Source organism: Lynx canadensis, chromosome A1, assembly GCF_007474595.2.
Source record: "Lynx canadensis isolate LIC74 chromosome A1, mLynCan4.pri.v2, whole genome shotgun sequence".
Taxonomy (NCBI): Eukaryota; Metazoa; Chordata; class Mammalia; order Carnivora; family Felidae; genus Lynx; species Lynx canadensis.
Genome location: NC_044303.2, coordinates 11531569 through 11547925, shown reverse-complemented (window position 1 = coordinate 11547925; position 16357 = coordinate 11531569). Strand labels below are relative to the sequence as shown.

The 16357-nt window shown below is 40.4% G+C and overlaps 1 protein-coding gene across 5 annotated transcripts in view; it reads right to left on the bottom strand.

Moving 5' to 3' along the window:
* PDS5B (PDS5 cohesin associated factor B) overlaps positions 1-15204 on the bottom strand; it is a 195244-nt gene extending 180040 nt beyond the window's left edge. For 3 of the 5 annotated variants that reach the window (XM_030308934.2, XM_030308936.2, XM_030308939.2), the window contains exon 1: positions 15115-15204. The gene's annotated coding sequence lies outside the window, so the exon portion shown is untranslated. The remainder of the gene's footprint in view (positions 1-15114) is intronic. The other 2 variants (XM_030308937.1, XM_030308938.1) reach the window with 1 other exon arrangement.
* Between the last annotated feature and the right edge of the window lie 1153 nt (positions 15205-16357).

The window sequence follows — 16357 nt, the reverse complement described above, 5'->3', positions numbered from 1 at the left end:
AAATACAAACTACCAACATCAGGAATAAAAGACCAATCACGACAAATCCTGCAGGCATTAAAAGGATCACAATGGAAAATTATAAACCATATGCCAAAAGATTTGATAACTTAAATAACCCACAAACTGCTTGACTTTGGCTCAGGTCATGATCTCACAGTTCGTGAGTTCGAGCCCCACACCAGGCTCTATGCTGACAGCTGGGAGCCTGGAGCCTAATTAGGATTCTGGGTCTCCCTCTCTGCCCCTTCCCTGCTGGCACGTGCTCTCTCTTGCTCTCAAAAATAAAATTAAAAAAAAAAAAAGCATCATAAACCGTATTTATCAAGAACACAGACATCCTTAACAAAACAAACCCAAAAACAGGTAAGTGGACAAAACATCATGATCATGTAAGGTTATCCCAGAAATGCAAGATTGGTATCACTTTCAAAAATCAATAAATAGGGGCACCTGGGTGGCTCAGGTCATGATCTTGCGGACTGTGAGTTCAAGGCCTGTCGGGCTCTGTGCTGACAGCTCAGAGCCTGGAGCCTGCTTCGGATTCTGTGTCTCCTCTTCTCTCTGCCCCTCCCCTGCTCATGCTCTGTTTCTCTCTGTCTCTCAATAATAAACATTAAAAAAACTTTCCTTTAGAAAAAAAAAATCAATAAATATATTTCACCAAAATAAATAACAGAATAAAGAATAAAAGCCATACAATCATCTCACTAAATACAAAAAAAGGGGGGGGGGGATGTGTGACAATATTTAACACCCATTCATAATTTAAAAGTTTCAGTAAAACAGGGAGTATCTTCCATCTGATTTCTTTTAATTTACAAAAAAACCCACTGCTGACATCCTATTTTATGGTGAAGGACAATGTTTTCCCTTAAGATCAGGAACGAGACAAGGATGTCCATTCTCACCACTGCTCTTTAACATTAGACTGAAAATGCGAGATGGTGCAATAAGGCAAGACAAAGAAAAAGCTTGTAAGATGAGGAAAGGAAGGAATAAAACGGTCTTATTCACAAATTATCTGACTATTTTTGTAAAGAAAGTCCTAAAGAATCTACAAAGAGTCCTGGAACTAAACGAATCTGAACTCAATTTAAAGTAACTATGGCATTTTTGTATACAAAGAACATTTACAAAGTTTCATTTGTAATAGCATCAAAAAGATTTTTAATACATGCAAGATCTCTACAGAGAACATTAAAATGTTACTGTCTAAAAAAAAATGTTTAATGTTTTATTTAGTTTTGAGAGAGTGAGAGACAGAATGCAAGCAGGGGAGGGGTGCGGACACAGAATCTGAAGCAGGCTCCAGGCGCTGAACTGTCAGCACAGGGCCTGACGCAGGGCTCGAACCCACGAACTGTGAGATCATGACCTGAGCCAAAGTTGGACACTTGACCAACTGAGCCACCCAGGCGCCCCTAAAAGATTTTTTTAATATTTATATTTGAGAAAGAAAGAGTGCAAGCAGGCAAGGGGGCAGAGAAACAGAGACAGAATCTGAAGCAGGCTCCAGGCTCTGAACTGTCAGCACAGAGCCCAACACGGGGCTCCAACTCACAAGCAGTAGGATCATGACCTGAACCGAAGTCAGACGCTTAATGGACTGAGCCACCCAGGTGCCCCAAAATGTTACTTTTTATTACATGTATATAAATTAACACATTAACATAACATCACATTATATGATTGATATGTTAACATATTAATATGCAAAAATCCATTTTAATAGGCTGATGTAGAGATCTTCCACACACGTTTACAACACATGTTAAAGATGAACTAAATAAAAGGAGAGATATACAACTGTATTAGTCATCGCTGTGTAAGAAACAATCCCAAAACTTAACAGCTGAAACAAAATTATCTCAGTTTCTAAGGGTCAGGAATCCAGAAGCAGCTTAGCTGGTGGGTCTGGATCAAGGGTCTCTGATGAGACTGTAGTCAAATAAATAATAGTCAACTGAAGGCTAGAGGAGGATCTGCTTCTAAGGTCACTAAAGGCTATTGGCAGAAAGCCCCAGTTCTTTGTCATGTAAATGTTAGGAGACAATAATCCATGGGACCTACATTTCTGCACATTTTGCAACTGAGGATGGACTGCCCTTTGTTCTAAACTATGTTTCAAAGGTATCTATAAAATGAACAGACTTAGAAGATAAAGAAAGTCACCTCCAAAGCAAAGAGCAGGTATGCTTACTGCACATCTAAAAATATCCAGTTTTGGGGTACCTGGGTGGCCTCAGTAGGTTAAAAATTTGACCCTTGATTTCGGCTCAGGTCATGATCTCATGGTTTATGAGATCAAGTCCCACATCAGGTTCCACGCTTGGGATTCTCTCTCCCTTGTTCCCTCTCCCTCTCTCTCTCTGTCCCTCTCCTTGTTCATGCTGTCTCTCAAAATAAACATTTAAAACATAAAAAAAAATAAATAAAAATATCCAGGTTCCCCGTGTCCAAAGTTCCTCTCCTGAAACATAGCCCACTGCATATGTAGGTGTCATCTGGCCCTCTTCATGTTACCAGGTGTGAAATGGAACTCAAGGAACTGGTGCAAAAATGCCAAAACCCTAGCTACTCCTCCTGTAATTGTGACAGTCTTTCCAATCTGACCCAGGGGCCTCATGTCTTTTATCAGCACCCATGAAACTATAGTAAGCTAACTTGAGAGCTTGCAAGTAGGGTAAAAACTCAGACCCTTCACGGTCTTGACATAAGGTCTCTCTACAATATGGCATCTGGTTTTTTCTACAGTGAGTGATGAGGAAAAGACCAGTAACAAGCCACTGTATCTTTTTTTAACCTAATTTTAGAAGTGACATACCATCACTTTTCCCATACCCTATTGATCACACACATCAACCCTAATCAATGTGCAAGTTGGCCTATGAAACAGTGCAAATACCAGACAGGGATCAATGGGAACCATGTGAGAGGCTAACTACCACATTCAATATTGGTACAGATCAGTTTTCCCTATATATATCTACAGAGCAACACAATCCCAATCAAAATCCCAAAAGACTTTCTTTTTATAGAAATTGAGACCCTGAAACACAAAAGAGCCAGACCGGCCAAACAATGTTGGAGGATTCACACTATTTGATTCCAAAAGTTATGGTAATAGAGACACTGTGACACTGGCATAGGAGAAACAAATAGATCAATGAAACAGAATGGAGTCCAGAAATAGATCTACACATGTAAGTTCAAAGGATTCTGAATAAAGACACAAAGGCTAATCACTGCAGCAAAGAAAAGGTGTTTCGTTTTTGTTTTTGTTTTCCAAACAATGGTGTTGGAATTGGATAAATGTATTTTTAAAAATGAACTTTAACCTCCTACTTCACACAGTGCAAAATAATTCAAGATGGATCATGGCCTTATAGGTAAAGGTTACGACTATGAAACTTCTAAAAGAAAGCACAAGAAATTATTTTCATGACTTTTGGATAGGCAAAGCTTCTTAGACTCAAAAAACGTAATCTATTTTTTTTTCATTTTTTTAACGTTTGTTTATTTTTGAGAAAAACAGAGACAGAACATGAGCGGGAGAGGGGCAGAGAGAGAGGGAGACACAGAATCTGAAGCAGACTCCAGGCTCTGAGCTGTCAGCACGGAGCCCGACATGGGGCTCAATCCCATGAACCCGAGATCATGACCTGAGCCAAAGTCGGACGCCCAACAGACTGAGCTACCCAGGCACCCCAAAAGGCATATCTATTCAAGAAAAAACTTGATTATTTAGACTTTGTCAAAATACACTATTAAAGAAAAAACAAGACAAACTACAAATTAGGAGAAAATACTCTTAACACATTGATCTGACAACTTGTATCCAGACTATATTACACACCAATAAAAAGATAACCAATTTTTTAAACATGCAGAAAACTTGGAAGACAAATTCACAAAAGAAAATACACTAATTATCAACAGCTGTATGAAAAGCTACTCAACATCATTAGCCACCAAGGAAATCCAAAATAAAACCACAATGAGAAACTGTTTCACACCTTACAAATGGCTAAAATTAAGACTGATTATCCAAATGTTGGCAAGAATGTAGAGCAACTAGAATTCTCATATATTCATGGTGGGAATATAAAGTAGAAAATCACTTTGAAAATGTGGGAATTTCTGACATAGTTAAACACACATCTGCCTATAAACTCACAATTCCATTCCTAGGTATTTACTCAAGAAAAATGAAAACAACTGTTTGCAAGAAGACACGCATAGGTCTTATTCTTAATGGTAAAAAACTGGAAGCAACTCAAATGTTCATCAACAGAAGAAAAGATAAACTGTGGTATATTCATCCAATTTAATTTAATTAAGCAATAAAAAGAAAAACTGATATATTCCACTTCATGGATAAATCTGGAAATGCTAAGCAAAAGAAGCTAAATGCAAAAAAGCACACTGCATGAACACAGAACAAAACTAATCTACCTTGTTAGATATCAGAGTGCTTGGGGAAGAGGGAACTGGATAAAAAAGGCAAAGAGGGAACCTTTTGGGATGACAAAAATGCTCAATGTCATCTTTTGGGCACTGGGTATTGATCTAATCAAAGTGAGATCTGTACATTTCACTGTATTTAGTTTACACCTTAATATAAATATATGCAGATACAGAACATAAATATATAGAATATATAATACATATATAAGTAAATCAAAAATAAATTTAAAAACAATTCATGAGCTCACTGTATTAATTTTCCCTTTTTCCACCTAGTCTTGGGTTGTCCAGGCTTATATTTAGCGTATATATACATACATTTGTGTGTATTCAGTAAATATTAATCATCTACCAGTGCCAAATACTCTGCTAGGCTCCAAAATAACTATAAGTTCATGGCCTCAAAGGTTAACCGTATAAGGGCAAAAAACACACAAATAAGAACAACACATGACATGATGGTTTCCATTATAAAGGTATACACAGGGTCTTGTGAGAAGGGGAAAAGAGCAAAACACGTTGCCCAAAAGAAGAGTCATGTATCAGAAAAACCTTTCCATTAGGTAGAGGATGAAAAGCAGGTGTTTGGACATGTGAACAAGCAGGAATGACCACTGCAAGAAGAGAAATACCACATGTAAAGACAGAGAGACAAAAGGTCCAACACAGTAGGGAGCTATGAGCAGTGTTTTGGGAGCTGAGCGAGCCTAACACAAAGTGACATGAAATGCTGGCAAGGCAGGTAGGTACCATGCCAATACTAAGATACTTGGATTACAAAGGGCGTGAAGAGCCACTGAAGAGTTTAAAGCAAGGAAATGACACACTCAAATTCATGATTAGAAATATCACTCTGTTAATAGTCTAAGAGATAGCCTAGAAGGGAGTGATGGTGTAAGCAGATACCTGTCAGAAGACAAATGCATGCAAACAAGCAATTCATGTTTACATTTACTAAACCAACCAATGGCACAGGGACTGAAGAGAAATTTAAGAATCCCCAAATGGACAGAAAATAATGGGTAAAGATTAAAATCAGAGAGTTCACAGGAAAAAAAAATAATATAGAGGGCTCTTAACCATATGAAAAGATGCTTGGCTTCACTTGTAAGAGAAATATTAATTAAAACTACACTGAGATACCATTTTTCGCCTATCGTATTGGCAAAAATCCAAAAAGCTTGATTACACACTGTGTTGGCAAGGGTATAGGGAAACAAGTATTCTCATATACACGTTATTGTTACAACGTCTATGAAACACAGTTTAACAATATCAAAATTATACCTGTTATATTCTTTGACTCAGCAATTCCACTTCTAGGAATTTATCCTACAGACACATGGGCATATGTACAGAATGATATATGCAACAGTGTTGCTTGATGCAAGATTCTTATAATTTTTATGATAGTAAAAACTGGAAACAATACAGCTGTCCACCAATGGGCTTTAAAAGAAAATACTTTATTCCGCCTTCTTTTAAATTATTTTATGATAACTGGTGTTTTATACTACCAGTTAAATTGTGGTTCATAAGTAAAAAGGAACAGCAGCTTTTGAAAAGTGGAGAGAAGTAGAGAGCGTGCATAAGCAACTAGCACTTTATACACTACTGTGTTAAGATCTCCAAGGTATATTGTTCAGTGGGGGGAAAAAAAAAAGTAAAAGGTGGGGCACCTGGGTGGCCCTGTTAAGAGTCTGACTTCAGCTCAGGTCATGATCTCAAGGTTCAGGAGTGTGAGCCCCATATCAGGCTTCGAGCTTATAGTGCCAGAGCCTGCTTAGGATTCTCTCTCTCTCCCTCTCTCTCTGCTCCTCCGCCTCTCACTTTCTCTCACTCTCTCTCAAAATAAACGAACTTAAAAAAAGAGAGAGAGAGAGAAAGTAAAAGGCAAAGCAGTTAGTTTCCAACACTAATGTAAAACATCTGGGGGCAGGAGGAGGGGAAAAGAGAAAGATGGGATAAATGTACTTATTAACGGCTGTATTTTTTAAATCCCCAGAAAGATATGTAAGAAATCAATAACGTGAGTAAACTACTGTAGAAATTTGGGAACTAGACAGATGGGAAAGGCTATGAATGAGAAACTTTTGATTGTGTATCTTTTTTCCTCTTTTTGCTGTTTCACTTTTGAAGAACTAATATGCATACAGTATTTATTTTTTAAAAAACCTTTGCGTCGGGCTCTGTGCTGACAGCTCAGAGCCTGGAGCCTGTTTCAGATTCTGTGTCTCCCTCTCTCTCTGCTCTGCTCCTCCCCTGTTCATGCTCTGTCTCTCTCTGTCTCAAAAAAAAATAAATGTTAAATAAATAAATAAATAAATACCTTTGAAAATACTGTATCAGAATCAACAAGATTTGGTAATTCATTGGATATGAGAAGTAAAGGAGAAAGATCAAGAAGACTCCAGGTTTCTGACTTGATAACAAATCTAGTCATCCCTTACAACTTAAAAAAAGGTATCTGTGTTATTAACCCAGACAGGATGTTAAAGGGTAGAGGTAGAGGAAAGCAATTCAGTTTTGAATATGTTGTACTGGAGGTATTGTGTCCAATACAGTATACAAGAAAAAGAAGACAGGATATTTAGGAGAGAGGTCAGGGATATAGTTCATAGTAGAAGCCCTGGAAGAAGAAAACATTTTTATCAGCCTAATTTGTCTAGGAACTATTTACTCAATAAACCCAATTAAATCAGAAAATAAACGAAAAATGCAATTCAAAGAGACAACATAAGGCCACATATTCATATCCTTTTGTCACAGACATCAACCTCTCACTAAAACTTTACTTAATGCATTTAGATAAATTCCCAAATACAACAGATTAGAAACATCAAAAAAGACCATGGATAAAGCTACCAGAGGCAACATTTGGCAGGAGCATGAGGCAGCAAGAAATGATGATGATGATGGTACCACCAATACCTCAAGAAGTACAGCATTCTTCAAGGGCTCTTCTTAGGAGTCAAAGTCTCATATTTTATCATCTAAGACTTGGCCAAAAAGTCCCTCACTTCAAGAGGTTTTTCATGATTCCTGTACTCTCAGCCTGACATGATTAATCAATTTCCTTTTATCAAATTCCCAATTTCAGATATTTTGTTTACACCTTCCTGAAAACACTTTATTCTGCCTTGTTTTCAATTATTTTCTTTTTTTTTTTAATTTTTTTTTCAACGTTTATTTTATTTTTGGGGGGACAGAGAGAGACAGAGCATGAACGGGGGAGGGTCAGAGAGAGAGGGAGACACAGAATCGGAAACAGGCTCCAGGCTCCGAGCCATCAGCCCAGAGCCTGATGCGGGGCTCGAACTCACGGACCGCGAGATCGTGACCTGGCTGAAGTCGGACGCTTAACCGACTGCGCCACCCAGGCGCCCAAATTATTTTCTAATTATAACTGGTATTTTATACAACCAGTTTCTTTCTTCCTACTTGAATATACATTTCATAATTGAAAAAATATCTTTTATCTTTATATTTTGGAGCATGAATTTCTTGTAGAGTATATAAAATAAACCATTTAACAAACAATTTTCCATCTTGGCCCTCTAAAGTGATATGAATGGACTTTGCACAAATACAGTATCCCTGCACCAACTTCTAATGGTTTTTTTGTTGAGTACTTACCATCTTGGCACCAGGGTAAGCATTTGGTCTGGCTTATCTGCCCCCCACCCAAAAAAAAACAAAAAACAAAAAACAAAAAAAAAACAATAACGAATGAGATTAGTGGTAATAGGAAGTGACAACTAACACGTCTGGGGTTTCTCTCATGGGAGATAAAAATGTTCTACAATCAGATTGCAGTGATGGTTGCATAAACTTGTGAATGTACTAGAAAACAATTGTACACGTTCATTCAGTGAATTATACTGTATGTGAACTACAGCTGAATTAAGCTGTTTTTAAATGTGAGATATCTATTATCACCCACTTTACAGATTCAGAAACTGAGGCTTAGCAAAATTAGTAATTTGCCCATGGTGACAAAGCTAGCTAGTAATGGAGACAGAATAAAAACCTAAGTCAAGTCTACAGGCTTAACCACCAAGCTCTTTTGCCTTCCTTAGAAAGGGCTTTGCTCATCAAGCATTGCATCAAATGCCTACATATGTTCCTACTGCTGTTCAAGTCTTAAATGCTACTGACCTTCCAAACTCCCAACTAGAACTACAAAGCTTTGACCCCAATTATATTATATCATAAAGGGAGAAGAGAAGGAAAGTCAATAGCCAAAAAGAAATTTACCAAAGAGACAAAGGAAAAAAAAAGTGCTCAAGACTTGTATTTCAAAGCTTGCCATTTTGAGCATAAAACTAAATGAAAGCCTTGAAATAGCTGGATTGCTACTATCAAGAGTTGGTGGGCAGGCCTAGTTCAGTTGAGCTGGGGTTAACTACGGGCTTCCCGGATTAATTCTACCTAGACCAGGGTTTCTCATCCTTGGAACTATTGATACATTGGGCCAGATAATTTTTTGTTGTGGAGCATTGCCCTACATAATGTAGGGTGTTTAACATCCCTGACCTCCACCCACTAGATGCCAGTGGCACCACCCTCCCCCATTCCCCCAGTTATGATAGCCAAAATGTCTCCAGACCTTGCCAAATGTCCTGGTGTGAGGCACTGGGGAGGGAAGGGGTGTCCCAAACACCCCCATTTGAGAACCATTGGCCAAGGCTAGAGGTAATGATGAAAAAGGACTAGCTATCTGATGTTAACTAGCATGTACGGTAACTTTAGACAAAAAATTTAACAGCTTTGTATCTCTGATGTACAAAAATTGTACATATTTAAGATGCGCAACCTGATGTTTTGATACTATGCAAATGCACTGTGAAAAGATCACCACAGTCACATTAATTAACATCACTTACACATGGTTATCATTTGTGATTGGGGACAGAGGGGGTGACAGACAAAAGCCCTTTAAACCTATCACTTCCCAAGGCTACAAGGAAAAAAATTCATTTAAAAAAAAAAAAACTGTGAAGCTGGGGGTGAGGGTGGTATGTAGGGATTAAACAGGAACAAAGTCCATGTAGTCCTGCCAACATCCCCTGATTTCTGTACAGTTCAGCATGTAAGGCCTCTGACACCCTAGGAGAATATCAACTACAGAAAGGTACTACTAAACATCAGAAAATAGATCTAAAGGATGTAAGAAATGAGAACTGCTCCCTTTGACTGGTTTGAAGCAAAATCAGTTTCCCTTATAATTAAAACTAAGTGTCCCTCATCTCTGGAGGAACTCTTGAAATAACAAGGTCAAGGTTGCTACCCCTGCCAGGGAACAGGAGCAAACGAAATGACAGCACAGGTAAAAACCAAATGACAATTGAAGGTGGAAGGGAGTAGTGAGACAGGAGAAGCAGACAGAAGACAGAGCTGGCCCTATACAAAATTTATTTGCCCTCTCAAATCTCCCTTCCTGACTTTATATACCTCGTTAACACCAAGTTAAGGGCTCTCAATATGCTCAATGTTGGCCCTTGGTCGTTCAAAGTCTAGCACTGTAGTCTCTCCATTCAGAGCAATGCCCCCCTCAAGGTGCCACAGGCTCTAAAAATATTATAACTCTCTAAAAATTGCACCTCTCTCAGTTCATTTTAGACGAGGGAGGGGGAGAAAGAGTCAAGTAAAATAAGCTCCATCTAAAGTATGTGCTACAAGGAACTTCTGCCCAATAAACATATACCCCCCCAAAAAAAGAAAAAAAGAAAGTGATTACCCTCACTCATAATCAAATAAATGCAAATCAAAACAAGATAAAAATTTCATATCAAATTGGCAAGAAGCATAAGGTTTAATAAAGTCCAATGTTGGTGAACATGTAACAGGCATACTCATAAACCACTGGTCAGTGTAAATTGTTACAATCTAAACACTCGAAAGAAAAAATCATGATACATCCTCATAAAATAATCATTTTTAATTATGTTGATCTATATGTGCCAATATGAAAACTGCTCTGTGACATTAGCTAGGCAAAAAAGTAAACTGCAGTTGAAAAAAAATGGACGGTACAATATAACACTATTTGTATAAGTTTTTTGAAAAATAAACTCTCTAGAAACTATTAACAGTGGATTGCCTGTTGGTGGGGGGGGGGGGAGGGAGGACAAGTAGCTTTTATTTTTACTTTTTTGTGCCATCAGAATGTTTATCATATACATGTATAACTTTTAACCTAAAGTATAAAATTACTTAAAGTCCTCTAAGCCCCACAACCTTAACCACGACTCTCACCATCAACTATCCACACACAGCCCCTCCCCCATCTCCATATCAGAAGACTGACTAAAATTGCCTGACTGAATTTCAGCTAGTAGAGGATATATTGTGGAAATAGATTTTGGGTATACATCTGGGGCTTTTCTTTAAGATCTCTTCACTCTAAAACCACTTCTGAGATGAAAAAGAAAAAGAATCCCTACACTGCCCAAAGCACCACAAACTCTCATTTCCTATTGCCCCCCCCAACCATCCTCTCCTAGAAAGAGGCAATGCTTATGGTTATTATATTCCCTCTTCCTATCAGTTTTATATTTAGTGTTGGCTAATTTCATTCTCCCACATAAAGAAGAGCAACCTCAATTGTTACTCAAAGAAGCCTTAACAGCAGGGATCTTACTGTCTGGTTCTCAGTTCCCACCACCTTGGTGCAGGTGGCCAACCAGTACCCTAAACTTCTACAAGGCAAGATCTCAGTCCTTGTTATTGCATCATCTCTGGCACTCTGCATATGGGAGCTTAACATTTGTTCATTTTAACTGAATCAGGTTAAAGCATTCTCTGTCAAAGGGAGAGGCAGGTTAGAGGAGTACTTCCAGGTCATGGCCCTTTAAAGATGCTTCCTGCTTTAACCAGTCTTCCTCCAGTCCCCTTAGCCACTTAGAAGTTTTGCAACTAAACTAAGCACTTCTAATTACTGCCTATTATTAATGCCTAGTCGTTAGAACACAATAACTATTATGGATATGTTTAAATATCTCAGATTAATGGCTTTAAGCAACTAAATTTTGCTCATCTGAGTTTAATCTTCATAATTTTCTCCCTGTGCATGATCATCCCTCCCACCTAAAACAATTACAGTCTCAAAGCAACAAACCTACCCTATTTTTGCACTAGTGAGAAATGGCTAAAAACCCTTTTCATTTATAGGGGAAAATGGTTATAATCAGCTTCATAACAGTATAATGTGAGGAAGAGCTGACCTCTACACGCTGAGGAGTCAAAACTGAGAACCATTTGCCAGCTTCTTAAATATGCTTCAAAAGTAAATACATTTTCAGAGAAAATACTGGGCTTACTTTTAAACTAAGTATTTCTGGAATTTTTAACATTTCCAAACAGGAATACTCAAACCAAACACAATTTTATCCAAATATCTATTTTAACTGGAAGTGACAAATGACTGGTGTAGCAAACGGAGCTTAAAAGTGAAAAAAATACCGTCATACACATCCATCTTATAACAAAATAAAGTTCAATACTAACCTCAAAATCACCCTGGCTTACAAGTTTCAAGAAGAATAAATGAATGCCATGTCAAGTAACGTTGCACAACGAAAGATCAACTAACTCCAGAAAAGAGACATGCAAAAGGTTATCTTCTGAGACAACTTAAGTGGACTGAATGCCAGATAAAAATTATTAAAACCAGACTCTGAAACAGATGTTAACCTTGAAATATTACTTCTTGATTGAATGAATGGAGAAGGGAATGAAGAATAATATGCTATCTGGCAGGAATTTTAAATATTACTTAAATCCTGAACAAAACAATACAGACCATATAGAAGCTTCTAAGCTTCCATGAGAAACTAAGAGTTACCCCAATTCCACCATATGAATATGACTGTGACTTTGGATAAATTACAATCTGAACCTAATTTCTCATGCATATCATAACTAAGGTGATGATCATCTTTAAGTTTCTTTATAGCTCTCTAACACTAACAAAGGAAACATAAATTTATTCTTTTCTAACTTATATACAGTACTTGCCATCCAAGCCAAATCACAGTTAAATTGTTAGTTCTAGGCACATATGATCAAAAAAGTTGCAATGAGGAAGTCAAAGGACAATCCTAATTCTTCAAGAGGGAAAAGCAAAAAAACAAAACAAAAAAAAAAAACAGAAACAAAACACAACTTCCCAAAATATTCCCTTCCTCATAAAGTATCATTCCTCATCAGAGCAAGTTCTAATACAGGGTATCACTTTATTGTTAGGTTTACCAAGTTATCGATAAAGTCAAGTCCTCAAAATGTTACTCTTTGTGACTGTTAAAGCTGCAGAACAATTTTTAAGTAAACTTAATAAAGCAACTTCTATCAACAGCCAGCTCAGACTACCTGTCAAATAACCTTAGCAACATTTCATGACATCTCATGACAAGAATCACTGTCATCACATTATCTCCTGCAATTCCTGGAAAAAGTTAGGGAAAAGACAGACATAATTAGACAGGAATAAAAGCAACAGGAAGAATACAAAAGCTGCTGTGAAAACAAAGCTCATACAAGGAGAATCAATCTCAAAAAAAGGAGAAAATAATAAAGAGCACAAAAGTTCTTTAAAACGAAACACCAATCCAAATACTACCTTGTCATTTAAAATATTTAACCCCTAAGGTAAAACCCAGCTGCAAAAATGGTAATTTTTTAAACAGCAAAAAAAAAAAAAAAAAAAAAAAAAAAAAAAGAAAAAGAAAAAAAAGGCAAAAAAAATTAGCTACTTCAGTAATCAAAGAATGTCAAAAGTGCACCTTTTCTCTATGTATTTGCAAGTTTATTTCAAAGGAATAACGTTCGGACCTAAGATGTGTTTTTTAAAGTTAAGTTTTTGAGAATACATCTAACATAAGTCCCATGTTGAAACTTTCACCTACATATTCACCGGTATTAATTTTAATTAGGTTTTCTGCTATCACCAGGTGATACAAGATTAACTGTTCCACAAACTGACCTGCATACAACCATGGGAATGCTCATCTTACTGTCCCTAAAAATGCTTAACATCTCTGACAAATGTGCTGCCTATATCAAGTGTCCTTTCCAGCCCTTATTTTGCTTAATACCATTTTTGTGTTTTTAACTATTTTACTTATTACGTAAGTTAATACCAAAAACGCTCTAGCTTGGAACTTTACAGGGGTCAGTTGAGAACAATGATCGTATTGCCATGCAAGTTTGAAATAACTGTAATTTATTTACAGCTCGCTCTTACAATCACGCTTGAATTTTTTAAAGTTTATTAGGAAGACAGTAGAAGACTCCCAACTCACTAAAGACCTATGGCCAGCCTTCGAAATTAAAGGCTGTATCCCAAGTTTCCTAAACTAGTAAGGGTAGGGTCGTTCAGGACAGCACTGCCCATCCATCACTTCATAATAAAAGTGTGAAAACAGCGTTCAGAGCACATCCTTCAAAGCAAAATAAAGGGTTCTCTTTTACTGGGTTAGTTAGGATTCTTACAACGTGTGTTGAAAGGGGAGCAACCTGCTCTTTCAAACCCTTCCCGGAGTTTACGCGTTCCCCGGGAAGGAAGGCAGTAACAAGGCAAGTCTGAAGGCGAGGCACCGCATTTCAGGGTTCAGATCCACTCCCTCAAAATAACTGTACTTCTGCTTGGCGCAGCTTGAACGTACGTACCAAAAAACAACAGCGGCAACATACAAGATTTTTCTTCTGACCAAAACTTTTCAAGTGTCACTAAGATAACAGCGCAAAAATGTTAACTATTTCCAACTGCACACCATTTTCATTGTCACTCCAACTCCAAGGCTTCCTAAAGGAAAGCCAGAACCCAGTTGTCGCCCAGGAGGAGTCTCTCCAGCCAGTACTTGCGCTCTCGCTCCACCAGGTCCTCAGGTTCCCCCAGCACCAGCTCCGAGAGCGCGGTTAGCGCGCTTTATGTCCGGCGATTGGCAAGTAACAGTGCAAAAATGTCACTCTAGCAGCCCGTTTCCTCGCCCGGAGCGAAGGGCTGGGCGGCGCGGGCGAGGCGCGCGGGGACCCGGCGAAGGAGCGAAGGCGCCCGAGGCCCGCACGCCGCCCGGGGTTCAGCCCGGACCCGCGCTCCCCACCCCTCGCCCGGAAGGGGGAAAACCCGCCAGCGGGAGGATTCAACAGGAGCACCGCGCCGCCCGCCTGCCGCCCGGGAAACAGCCGCCGGCCGGCCGGGACGCGGGGGGAGGGGCGGAGGCGGAGGCGGCGGGGCGCGGGCGACCCGGCTGCGGGGCGCGGACCCCCGCCCGCGCGCAAGGTCACCGCCCGCCGCCACCGCCGCCGCGGGCGCCCCGGCTGGGGCCAGGGCGGCAAGTTTAATTTCCAGAGGCTGCGACTGAGCCCGCGGCGTGGAGGGAGCGCGCCGGCGGCGGGGCCCTCCCCACCCCCACCGCGCAGCCCGACCCACGCCCCCGGCCCGCGCCCCACTCCTCCCGGCCCCGGCCGCCGCCAGGGAGCCGGCGGCTGCAGCCCCCGATGCCGGGAGGCGACTCTCGGCTGGCAGGCGGGCGGCGCTTAAGCCCCGCCACAGACACTGCCGCGGTGGCGGGCGCTGAAAAATGGAGCACGGAGACCAGAGAAGAGAGACATTTTCTTTCCGTTAACTGAATTGTTTCCTACCTCCGGGTGCCCGACTCGCTACTCCTCTCACTCCGCTGCTCTCCGGGATCCGCCGCCGCCGCCGCATCCAATCGCCTCCTCCCCCCCCCCTCCCCTTCCGCAGCCAGCCCGGCCGTTCCTCCTCCTCTCCGCTTCAAAATGGCGCCAAGCGCTCTTCGGCGGCTGCTCCAATCGAACCGCCGCGGACAGCACCCGGGGGCAGGCAGCGCGGGGCGTGGGTGCGCAGCGCCCCCTGCCGGCCAGACAGCCCCGGGCGCGCGCCCGCCAGCCCTCTGGGCTCTCCCCGCCCCGTCCCCGCGCGCGCGCGCGCCCGGCTCCGACTCCGCCCCGCCCCGTCGCGCGCGCACGCAGCCACGGGGGCATGCCGCCGCCGCTGTGGCCGCGGTGGCCGCCAGACACGCAGCTGTCAATGATTTCTCTGCCACTGCGGCGGTCCTGGACTTTTTGGGAAAACCACGTAAATTGTTATAGATCTCTAACTTTGGGGATAAAAGTTGGGTATTGTTTTAAAACACTGAAATTGAGTACTGACGCTGTGCTGTGTAAATGAAATGGGTATTAACTACTTTGCTCTTTATTTGGTAACTCTTGCCTAGTATTCTCAAAATACCGGAGAATAGTTTTTTTTTTCTACGCTGTGTGTATTATGTCTCTACTTAATCCGTACCTTTCCCATTCTGAGGAATTATTTAAGCGGCAGGTGGGTAGAGTGTCAGTGGTTCAACCTGTAACAAAACATTTCACTCATATGTTAGGTTATCACAGTTGTCCTGATTGGAGGGAGAAATAATCTGAATATCGTGAAGGAGCCTTCCATTTAGGTCTCTAACCCCCTTCACCTGCGGGAGGTGCCGGCTCCTCCCTCCTGCAGCTTTGGGGAAGTGTATTAAGAGTTGATCAGGATGGGCTAAATGGGTGCGAGGCACTAAGGAGGACACTTGTTGGGATGCGCACTGGGTGTTCTGTGTAGGTGATGAAGAACTAAATTCTTTTCCTGAAATCATTATTACACTATATGTTAACTAACTTGGATTCATATTTAAAACAAACTATGTATATTGGCTCCAAAAAAGAAAAAAAAAAAAAAGTTGACCTGGCAATTACCCTTAGGACAGAGAGGAAAAAATATTTAAGGCCTCAAAGAAGCATAGTTTCTGACAAAAGAAACCGTGTTTTATACAACAGGAAGTGGATTTCCAGAAATTTGTAATAGAAACCTTCATTTAAAGCAACACTCTTTAGG